The 12,496-nt window shown below is 39.4% G+C and overlaps 1 non-coding gene and 1 pseudogene across 1 annotated transcript; both read right to left on the bottom strand.

Moving 5' to 3' along the window:
• Window positions 1-3,537, bottom strand: LOC109027171 (large ribosomal subunit protein eL30-like; annotated as a pseudogene).
• Window positions 3,538-9,186: 5,649 nt separating this feature from the next.
• Window positions 9,187-9,268, bottom strand: TRNAS-GCU (transfer RNA serine (anticodon GCU)). The gene has a single exon. It is a non-coding gene; the product is annotated as a tRNA-Ser (tRNA).
• Between the last annotated feature and the right edge of the window lie 3,228 nt (window positions 9,269-12,496).

Below are 12,496 nucleotides of genomic sequence, written 5' to 3'. Positions count from 1 at the left end.
TTACTTTTCACTAGTCTGTGCTGGCATACTTCTAATGATATCAGAATCACCTGGATCAATGATAGCTGGTGTTCATACTCTGTAGTATTTTCGGCATCCTGTGGCCAGTTCAATATTATTGCTGCTGTAGTAATGGACACCAGTTTTGGCCAAAATTGTGTAGTACTCTATTTCTGATTTCTGCAAAGGTGGGCAATTGTTAGTGAGAATGACCAATTTCGCTTTGCCTTGTCTGATCATCTTCAGAGTCCGATTGTACCCCAGCACATCCTTTCTATTTTTCATAACAAGTGGGAGCCTAGAGTTGCTGGATTCCATCGATTTTTTGTTTTCTTTGCGGCCACCATATTCCTGCCTTAGGTGCCAGATGGCCTCCATCCAAGAGCAGCCACCAAGATGCTGCAAGGGAGTGAGAAAGGAACATTTCTTTAAATATGAATGAGGTTGAATAAATTAGTATTCATGTATATTTCCTTTCTGTAAATTTTCTGTTTATGTCTTTTCCATGTTTTCTCTTTGTGACGGTGTTTTTGTTTTTGAGACACAGTCTCCCTCTGTTGCCCAAAGCTGGAGTGCAGTGGCGTGATCTGGGCTCACTACAACCTCCACCTCCTAGGTTCAAGCGATTCTCATGCCTCAGCCTCCTGAGTAGCTGGGACTACAGGCGTGCCCAAAACACCCGGCTAATTTTTGTATTTTTTGGTAGAGACAGGGTTTCACCATGTTGGCCAGGTTGGTCTTGAACTCCTGAACTCAAGTGATCCACCCACCTCAGCCTCCCAAAGTGCTGGGATTAAGGTGTGAGCCACTGTGGCCGGCCTGTGATAGTGTTTCTTTTGTTGACTTGTATGATTATCATGTATTAGGGAAATGAGTCCTTTGTGATAAACATAGACTTTTTCTATTTAACTTTGTTCGTGGTTTTTGTTATACAAAAATTTTAAATTTTTAAGTAGTTTAATTTAATAATCTTTTATGTTCTCTAGGTTTTGTGTGATACTTAGAAAGACCTCCCTCATGCCAAAACCATAAAAGAAAATTCTTTTTTTTTTTTTTTTTTTTTTTTTTTTAGTGCTTCTATGGGATTTTTTTTTCTATTTAAATGTTGAACCCCCTGGTTGTGAGATGTGAGGTGTAGATTATGCTCTATTTTTTTCAGATGTCTATCTAGATATTCCAGTACCCTTTATAGCATAATTCATCTTTTCTCTACTGCCTTGAAATGTCAACTTTATCAAATGCTTAAATATTTGTGCCTGCTTCTGGATTTTCTATCCTATTTGTACTACAATGTTTTATTCACTATACCTTAAAATATGCCTAAATACCCAAAAGGTATATGTCTGCCTCATTATTCTTTTCTGAATTTTCTTGGCTACTAATGTGGTTTATTTTCCACATAAACTTCAGAAGCAATATATACAGTTTGAAAACAAAACTATTTTAATTTGTATTGGCATTATATTAAATATGTAGACTAACTTGTAGAGAAGATTAACAAAGTGTTCTTTATATTCATCTTGTAATTTCCTTCTAGATTTATTTCTTAATGTTTTATCTCTTTTGTTGCTATTGTAAATGGGATCTTTTCTTCTACCGTGTGTGTGGGTAGGAAGGCAAGTGATTTCTCTTATTTATTTGTATAAATATATTTAATTTCATAAATAAATCCTAGAGTACCTTCATATATCTAATGTAATGATACTTTTATCTACTTCTTTTGAATTTATTTATTTAAATAATTCTAACCCAAAACACTACAAAATACTTGTGATGAAAGTGGACATCTTTCTAACTTGTTGCTAACTTCAAAGGCAATGCATATAATGTATTCTCTGAAAAGCAGGATGATGACCGTTGATGTAAATTAGATATGTTTTCTAATGTGAAGTAAGGAGCTATCCTCTTTTATTAAAAGTTTCAAAAATTATTACTAAAAAATGGATCTTAGTGCAACCAAATGCCATTTCCACATTTACCTAAATCCTTTTATGCTTTTTCTCCTCACATATGCTAATATGGTGGATTATGTTTAAAGATTTTTCTATTTTAAATAATACTTATGCTCATCTCCATTTTGTCATTGTGAATTATTTATTCCTTTAGTGTGCTGCTGGATTCTGTTTGTTCCCATTTTATTAAGGATTCTGAATAAGAAAGAATAAAAAATGGGGTTTTCCTATTGGTAATTATCTTGAGTTTTGAGATTACTCTTAGAATTGTTTCTGAAAAAAATTCCCTTTGCTTTTTACATTCTGGAATCGTTTTAAATGCATTGAAATTATCTGTTCTATAATGGTTTATTAAAATTTATCTGTGAAACTGTTATGTCTGATGTTTTTTCTGGGGGAAGTCTGTTGACAACTTTTATTTGTTCTGTTGTAATTGGTATGTTTGATTTTCCATTTCTTCTAAAGGTTGTCTGGTATGTTTTCTAGAAATACATTGCAACCAGGTTTTTCAATGACATTGCAGAGCACTGAAAAAAAAAATATATTTTACTTTCATCTGCATTTGCGGTTACAAGCATTGCTACTACCATTGACTCTCTGGAGTGAGAGCAGTTACAGGAACTAACCACTGAGAGAATGGCAGAGCTCAGAATAGAAACTGAAGCGGAGGGGGAACTCAACTTCCACCTAACACACGGTATTGGCAGTGCGCGCTTTGTCAGCTAGGGTATTTAAATTTCGCGGGAACTGGAAGTGCAAAAGAAAGAAAAAACCAACAGGTTGGGCGCGGTGCCTCGCTGTAAACCCAGCGTTTTGGGAGGCCGAGAGGGAGGATCACTTCAGCACAAGAGTTGGAGACTAGCCTGGCCAACTTGGCAAGACTCCGTCTCTACAAAACGAACAAACAAAAATCAAGATATTGGATCTGGATCAAAAAGGAAATTCCTCGAAAGAAAAAGGTCCGGGCCACGAGATTCTGCCAAGAGTGGGGAAGCACAGGACCCACTGCGTGGCCAGTCCGGATCGCACCTCCTGCGCTCACTGCGCTCTCCAACGAGTAAGAGGTGCTTGAGGAATATTTATTAAGTAGATCTTCCTCACTCTGTTGTTTTCCTGCTTTGGACTCCAATTCTTAAATTTTGGTCTTTCTGATTCAGACATTTTAAACCTAGAAGGACCTGGGAACGCATCCAGTAAAGATTGCAGGTCGGTGCACCCACTGCTCTTTGCTCTGAGATTCCATCCCCCAATCCCACTTTGTGTCCTACCTTGAGGTTCCTGGATGGTCGCCAGAGAATCTCCGAACCCATGAATTTCAAGAGTCTTTCCTCAGATCCTTAAAGGGCTACCCAAATTGTCCTGCTGGACCAAGATCAGACCTCCCAATTCCTTTGCCTAGACGCTACTAATACCGCATCCCCACCCCTGCCCTGTGCTTTTTAGCACTCCCACCTCCCATCTCTGCCGGGCAAAGGACGACAAATCCTTTGCAGGTAGAAATTCTACCTTTCACTTCTTTCACAGTCTTCACACTACCGTCACCACTGAGCTCAACGCAGTAGTTGGTCAGTGCCGAATGTAACATTGTCTCTGGAGTCCTATGTAAGTGACTATTAATTGTATTATACAGATTATTTATTATTTATTTAATGCTAGGTCTCTCACAGTCTCCCAGGCTGGAGTGCAGTGGTGCAATCCTGGTTCAGGGCAGCCTCCAACTCCTGCGTTCGAGCGATCTTTGCGCCTAGGCCTCTCAAAGTGCTGGGATTACAGGGGTGAGCCATCGCGCCCCACCCCAATTTTTTAATGATATAAAGTTATATGCTCCTCTGCCTGCCAACCCCTTCAGACGTTGCAAAAGCAAATTTAGTAATAATCAAAAAGTCTTTGCACCCCCCCCCCATTCAATTCCTAAAAATAAAAACAATAATAACCTTTAAGAGTTTGGCTTTGGCGTGTATTCCTCAAAGCTACTTAAAAATGAATATATAATTGTGTGTATACTTCTAGACTTATATTTACAAAAACAGAAACTGCTACACAATATTGTTCTGCAACACACTTTTTATGTCAGTTACTACCTGTCTATTTTATTCTTTTTGATGGTTATATGGTAGTACAATTAAGTTGATGAACCATAATTTGTTTAACCAACCTTATATCAACCCTCTATTTCAAAGGCTGCTACCTTGAACATTCTTTTATGCTCTTGTGCATACCTTGTTGAATTTATGCAAATATTTCTGTAGAATAAAGTTTTAGAAGTGGAATAGCCAAGTGATGATATCTACCTTTTAAAAAAGTCAGTTTATTGAAGTTTAATTTCCATACAGTAAAATTTACCTTTTTATATGTAGTTGGATGAATTTTGGCAAACACATATAGTCATGCAAAGACCTCTACAATAACAAGATATACATTTCCAGCATTCCCCCAATATTCTTCCTCACTTCTCTTTAGTCAACCTTTCCCTCCACTCCTAGCCTGACAACTACTGATGTGATTTTTTACTTTATCTTTTGTCTTATTTGGAATAGAATCATACAGTATAAGCGTTTAAGTCTGGTTTCTAGTCTCTTTCACTTGGCACACTGCTTTGAGACTCATTAATGTTGCGTGTATCTGGTTTGTTCTTTATGTTGCTGAGTAATATTCCATTGCATGAATGTACCACAATTTGCTTATCTACTCACTAGGTGATAGACATTTGGATTGTTTCCAGTTTTGGCAATTATAAATAAAGCTGCTATAAACATTTGTGTACAGGTGGACATGTTTTCAATTTTCTTGAGCAAATATCTAGGAGGAGGATTTTAGGTCATGGAATAAGAATATACTTAACTTCATAAAAAAAACCTGTCAAACTGTTTTTCCAAGTGGCCATACCATTTTTGCATTCTCCCTGGCAAAGTAGGAGAGTTTCAATTTTTCCATATCCTCATCAACACTTAGTATTATCAGGTTTTAAATTTTTTTTTTAAGTTTTGCCATTGTAATAGGCATGTAGTGGTTTTAATTTGAATTTTCTAATGACCAATGATATTGAAGTTTTTTCATGTTCTTGTTTGCTATCTGTATATCATTTTTGTTGAAGTGTAATTCAAATCTTTTCCCCATTTTTATTGGGGAGGGTGGAATTGTTTTCCTATTGTTGTGCAAAATCTACATATGTTTTCTCTGAGTCTGAGAGTTGTCCATTTTTACTAACAGTCCCTTTCGAAGAACAGAAGTTTTAAATTTTGACAGTTAAATTATCAATTTTTTTATGATTTATGTTTTTTGTATCGTATTTTAAAATTCTTGTCTAACAAAGTCATAAGGATTATCTCTGAAGTTTTCTTTTAGAAATCTTAAAGTTGGTTTAGTTTTAGGTTTTAGGTTTTATTTTGGTCTGTGGGCCATTGTGAGTTAATTTTTGTATACAGTGTGAGGTAAGGATGGAGATTCATGTTTTTGTTTTGTTTTGTTTTTGCACATGGCTCTTGTCCAATTGGTACACCACCATGAGTTGAAAAGAGTTTCCTTTCCCCTCTAAAGGATTAACTGAATCACCTTGGCAACTTTGATGAAAATCAGTTGATAACATGAGTCTATTTTTGAACTCTAATATCTACTTTTAAATTGTGATAAATGATAGGCGAATTTGCCATCCCCACCAGAAAAGTGTGACATCAGCCTTACAGCTGACTCCCAGTTCATTTGGTCCCTTGCCTCTTCCTTACCAGAAACAGAAGTAGGGCCGTGTGCTCCAGTTTCTCTTCCCTCAGCCCAAACCCAGCTCTTCTTAAAGTCTCATGAGCTGATGCCACTGCACAGCTTGGTAGCAGACAGCATAGCAACTTCTACATTCGTCAGAAACTCTTTATGAGGCAGCCAGTTCATTTCACTACACTAGGTACTGCGGAGGCAACTGCTCTTGGGTTGGGTAAGGATTTATTACTGCGCTTGGAATCTGGGGATGTGAGTTCAAGACTCAACCAGACCTAGAGGTCTAGTTTTGCGTATACCTCTCCAGTAACTGCTCATTTCTCTCCTTTTCTGAGTAAAACTCCTTTACAGCTTAATGATATATTTAATTCCAAGGAGTGAGAATGTTGTGTTTCAAAAAGAAAGAGTTCTCACGTTGTAATTTAATGCCTCTTCTCTGTGAATCAAGTTGGGCTGAGCCCTGGAGACCTCAGAATAGGTCTTAGGTTTATCAACTCCTCGGCAGCCAGGTGGAAAAGCCGAATGGGAAGCTTTCTCGGGATGAGACACCCACTGGCCTCATCTTCAGAAGATGGGAGCGCTCCTCGCCTCTCTCTTTGCCCCATAGCCCGCTCACGGACGCCCGGCCTCACCAGGTAGTGTTGCTTGATTTGTATGCAAAATGTTGTTCTTCCTTTATCTGAAATTCAAATTTAATTGGGTATTTTGTATCTTATCTGGCAATCCTACCGCCAACCCGACTTCAGGCCGGAGGAGGAGAAATTGCGTTCCGGGTAACTTCCCACCCCATTGAGCCGGAGAACAGTTTCCTAAGTTTTGGGAAGAGTGAAAACCTGTCACCACGAAAAGAAAGGAAATCTCCTCCAATTGAAAACAAACAAACAAACAAAAAAAAACCCCAAAAGCTGTTACCAGGGGCTGGGAGGACAGGTAAAGCCAGATGCAAAGTTAATAGGAAACACTGTTTTCCAAGATCATGCAGCAGCCGTAAAATGTCGCAATGGTCCCCTCTTTGAGCAATTGCTGCCTTTTTACGAGTGCGCAGACCCGCTTTGCCACACCCATCCATGTACTACTGGGGATACCGAAGATCACTCTCTCCTTGTGACAACGCCCAATCCCTAGCTAATCCCCACTACTCCTAACCCCACCTAACACCAAGCAATCCAGAACTGATCCTGCTTCTCTTAGAGACTCCTCAGAATCCTCGAATGGGAACCCAAACCTTACAAAAGACAGTTCTCTCCAGCCTCTTGTTGAACTGCATTTCTCCGTTACTCTGGAATATCCTGTCACTTCATCTATGTATTAAATCTGATCTTGGTTTGTTCCTGGTGGTCTTTGGCTAGTGTCTTTAACACCACATTACTGCTCTGTGGCCCTCCGACAGTGCAGGAGTTAGAGGGATTAATCCTGGCAGGATAGACACTCAGTTGATGTTGGAATGATGAGAGGAAGGTGGATCCTGAGAGAGAGAAGAGTTTACCAAATTACACAGAATCTAGATTAACCACGTTTCAGAAGGGGAGGAGGAGGCAAAACAAAGCTAGAGCAGCAGTGCCAAACTTTAGCATAAACCAGGATCACCTGGAGAGCTTTTTAAAGCACAAATTGCTGGACCCCAGACCTAGCGTTTTTTCCCAGGTGATAATGATGTTATTGTTCCAGAGACCACACATTTAAGAACCACTGAATTAGAGCAATCTCGTCGGCATAATAATGGTTTTTTTTTTTTTTTTTTGAGACAGTATCTTGCTCTGTTGCCCAGGCTGGAGTGCAGTGGTGTGATCTTGGCTCACTGCAACTTCGCTCTCCGGGGTTCAAGAGATTCTCCTGCCTCAGCCTCCGGAGTACCTGGGATTACAGGCGTGTGCCACTGCACCCAGCTAATTTTTGTATTTTTAGTAAAGACAGGTTTTAGCCATGTTAGCGAGGCTGGTCTAGAACTCCTGACCTCAGGTGATCCGCCCGCCTCGGTCTCCCAAAGTGTTGGGATTACAGGCATAAGCCATCGCATCAGGCCGAAAGCTAATAATGCTTTGAAGCCAGTGATCCAATTTCAGACCTCTGACTTAGACACTTTAAAATTCTCATTCCCATTTAAAACAATCGAATGAGTCGTGCTCTCAAATCACACAAAGCTCAACACCATTAATCCCTAAAAATCCATTAAATATTGAATATTTATGAAGCCCAGTGTATAAACTGCCGGTAGTTACCCAGAAAATCTGTAATAAACCAAGGTCACTGAGTTTATGAGAATCCAGGATTCTCAATCACTTCCTCATCACTGTGAGTACTTGAGCTTCCATTTAGATGATCTGGGGCAACGCTAGTTGAAACAATAATCTCTCTTGTAAGGGCTGCATAAGCAGGTGTGGTCTGACCTCCTTTTCACTTTGTTGGGAGGGTAAGTCAACACAACTTCTATGGAAGAAATTTGACAGTATCTTACAAATGAATATTACCCAGGACACAGTATATCTACTCCTAGACATTTATATTGTAAATATAGACACTCACATAAAATGCTATATTCAAAATTATATATATATGTATATATCTTCAGACACAGGTATGTTTACCTCTTTTTACAAGTAGCACCTATACATATTGTCTTGCATCATGCTTTTTTCACTTAAGAGTATATCTTTGAGAGATTAGTAGTCTTATATATGCAAGTCTTATAAATAATAGTCTTATATATGTTTCTGGAAGGATACATGAAAGCTAATAAGAGTGTCCTACTGATGGCAGTAGGTAATTAGTGGCAAAACTTTGCTATACAACTTTTCATATTTTTTGAATCATGTGAATGTAGTACTTATTTTCAAAATGAAAATAATTGAATAAACTGAATAAAATTATGTGTATTCCTTTTTTTCTCTCAAAAGATCAGCCAAGATGGAAGTTACAAATGGAAACTACATAATACTGACATTCTTCTTTCCTTTCTCAGGAGGAAATGCTTTAGTACTAACTAGAAATGTTCTATGGAATGTATTTGTAAGTTTTGTTATATCTCTAAGAGACACTCTCACTCTCCTTCCTTTTTCAAAGATGGAATCCTTAGGCAATAGTGACTGCTTTAAAAGTTAGCATTAAGATAATAAATGAAAATTGCAGTAGAGATATACAATTAGGCTGAAAATGCCTTAAGTAACCCATACGGTTCAATACCCATAATGTTGCATATGTAACTCTTTATGATTTTATAAGTACCTTTAAATTTTTCAGGCAATGTTTTTCTATAGCCCTCAATTAAATCTTCAATTGTTTCCTCAATGGGGAATCCCGCTAAGCGAAACTTGTGAAGGAATGAAAATTTGCATGAGAATGAAGCCTGAATCAAATAAATCAACTAACAAATTACATTCACAGCCAAGACAAGTGTTACTAAAGAAGCAGAGAACATGAAAGATCAGAGGGAATTATTGAAATGGCTGGTGAATACGGAATGAATTTGCCAAATTAAGTGCTTACCATATCATTTGTGATTCCTGGAACAAAAGGCTTGCCATGCAGCCGACGAGGATGGGATTCGAACCCACGCGTGCAGAGCACAATGGATTAGCAGTCCATCGCCTTAACCACTCGGCCACCTCGTCACATGAAAAATCAGCAATTGAATTTCTTCGTCTGTGTAGTGCTCCCAGTGAGTCTTGTAGAAACATGATCTAATCGTTTTTTCCTGGTTTAATCCCCATAACCACAGTCTGAGTCAGGTGTCTTAATTAAGACACATTTCACAACCACCATAAAAATGACGACTGTCACTTAGAGTAGTGAAGTTACTTGGCAAATATCTAATAATAGGTTGAACCAGTGCCGGCATTCATTGGTAGACAAAAATCACCTGCTTTTTTGTTGACCCGGCTCCAGCTGGCCGCCCTGTATGCCCCTCGAGACACACGCTGGGACCTTCGCCGGGTCCTTCTGCCACTTTATTCTGCATTCAAAGGGTTGATTTGCTTCCTGATCTAAACTTTGTCCTTAGATTCCTGTTTTCTGTGACGTACCAGAAACCTGACTGTAATTCCTTTTCATTTGCTTCTGTAATATGCCCGAGGGCCAGGAGATGCCCTCCTTTCTCTTTTGTTACTTTCTCTAGGAGTTGGTGTTGATCAGTCTATGATAAATCAGCAACAGGTGAGAGCATGTTTTTTTACAAAAAATTAGAGGCGCGCAGGCACCCCGATGGCACTCCTCTTGCTTTGGTCAGGACAGTGAAAGAAAGAAAGTCTTTTTGTGTTTAGCACAAGATTGGCTCAGTCCAGTTGCTACCGACACTGAGAAGGGCCTGTGGGGTGGGTAACCCCCTGGTGCGGGAGTCAGGATGCCTGGTCCTAATTGTGGCTCTTAACTAAGCCCACTCACTAAATCCAACCCAACTTGAGAAGCAGAACCGTAACCCCTAACGTCCCTTCCAGCTCTGACAACCTCAATTATAAAATGATCAGCAAGAAAAGAAGCATGAGGCTGGGTGCGGTGGCTCACGCTTGTAATTCCAGCACTTTGGGAGGCCAAGACGGGTGGATTGTTTGAGCTCAGAATTTCGAGACCAGCCTGGGCAACATGGAGAAACCCTATCTCTACAAAAATTGCAAAAATCAGCCGGAAGTGGTGGCCCGCACCTGTGGTCCCAGCTACTCAGGAGGTTAAGGCGGAGGATCGCTGGAGCCCTGGGGGCGTCAAGGCTACAGTGAGCCCTGATTGCCGCCATTGCACTCCAACCTGGGCCACAGAATGAGACCCTGTCAAAAAACAAACAAACAAACAAAAAACTGGAAGGAAGGAAGGAAGACTCTTACACTCGTTAGAGTTTGTGTGCTTTTTGATATTTGGTGCAGAATTTTGGAGGGGAAATTTTTCTTTTCTACCAGAAGAATGTTGGTGCTTTTTTCCTCCCTGTGAAATGTCCTATCTCTGTTCTCAGCTTTGTTGGGAGAGGCTCTTTTTTATTCTCACACCTGTGTTAAACATTAAAACCACCCAATGTCCACCAAAGTGGAATACTTAGTTAAATAAATTATGATTAAGCAAAACATCAAAGTGGTATGTGATTATTAATAGGAATAATGCTGTTCTATACATAGTAGTTTATAAATATTTTCCCACTTTTTTTTTTTTAAATGAAGTCTCGCTCTGTCGCCCAGGCTGCATGCAGTGGGGTGATCTCTGCTCACTGCAACCTCCACCTCCCGAGTTCAAGCGATGCTTCTGCCTCAGCCTCCCCAATAGCTGGGATTACAGGCACATGCCACTATGCCCGGCTAATTTTTGTATTTTTAGTAGAGACGGGGTTTTGCCATGTTGGCCAGGCTGGTCTCCAACTCCTGGCCTCAAGTGATCCGCCCCCCTCGGCCTCCCAAAGTGCTGGGATTACAGGCATGAGCCACTGTGCCCAGCCTATTTTCCCACTTCTAAGTTTTTTTAAAAAAGGCAAGTTGCAGAACAGTGTGTATAGTACGGTTGTTTGTTTTAGATGATAGAGAGTTTAGATATTTAATGTTGGTGAGGGCCATTTAGCTTCAGGCTCAATTTTAAGAAGGTTCTAAACATAGACTTTTCATATTATCTTTAAAGAAGTATTATGTATGTGTATGTATATCTGTGTATGTATTATACATACAACTACTGTGTATTTTTTAAGAGTTAAATTAAAGGTCTTCAATATTCCCAATATTTTCAAATCTTATTTGGCATTTCTTTATTTTTTTATACGCTGAAAATGAAGATGGCATGAACCTTTTGGACTTCTGGAAGGCTCTGATTGATATAAACATAAAAAACCTTCGGAAGGATGTATATTACTTGTTAATAGCTGGTATCTCTAAGAGTGAGAATATGAAGCTTTTTAACTTTCTATATTAAAGGTTTTTTCAAGATTTTACTTTTTTCATGATGAGTACATTATTTAGTAATTAATGTTTTTAAAGTAAAGATAAATTTAAATTATTTAAGACATAAGAGTGAACAGAGTCAAACACAGCTGAGAAATAAAGTATAATATTAAGAAACGACCATTAGATTTACCAATGGAACGATTTTATGTAGGACAAGATGGAGTTTTTTCCTAACATCTTGTAGTTCAAGCTGGCAGACACTACCTATAAAGGGTCTGATTCCACAGACTGCTTCAGGACAGTGGAAACCCTTCTTTTAATCGTGTTCTCTGGCATAGTGATTCAAACTGCTATTTTTTCACCAGGTCCTGCCTGGGCTTTCTTCCTACCAGCTCCCAGCCCTGTTTGATTTCTTTGAAAGATCATTCTAGCTGCTCTGGAGAGACCAGGTGGCCAGAAATAGCTGTGAGCAGACCAGTTGGGAAGCCAGGGCAGCAGCTGTCATGAGAGGTGGTGGTGGCTCAGACTAGGAGAGTGGCAATAGAATGGAGAGAGGTGGATGGGTCCAAGATATATGTTGGAGATAAAATGGTGGACACACACTGTGAGTGATGAGTAGGGTGGACAATTCATCCTAGTTTGCTGGGAACTTTTCTGTTTCAGCACAGAAAGTTCCATGTCTCTGCGAGACCCCCCCAGTCCCAGGCAAACCTAAACAGTTGGTGACAGGGAAGGACCAATAATGAGTTTCCTGCTTCTCGCTTGAGTAGTGGGGCAAGTGGAAGTAGTGTTTATTAAAACTGGGAAGATTGAGGAAGTGGTAGGTATTGTGGAAATGACAATTTAACTTTTACATGTTAAGACTCGTCATAAACCAACCTATGCAGTCCGTCTGCAATAGAATGTTTTTTCCTTCGTCTTTGAGTCAGGAGAAGAATTTGTTATTTCAAAGGACTATAGGAAATATGAGATTTATATCCATCGTGGGGA

Source organism: Gorilla gorilla, chromosome 5, assembly GCF_029281585.2.
Source record: "Gorilla gorilla gorilla isolate KB3781 chromosome 5, NHGRI_mGorGor1-v2.1_pri, whole genome shotgun sequence".
NCBI lineage: Eukaryota > Metazoa > Chordata > Mammalia > Primates > Hominidae > Gorilla > Gorilla gorilla.
Note: the sequence above shows the minus strand (reverse complement) of the source record. Positions and strands in the feature narration are given on the sequence as shown.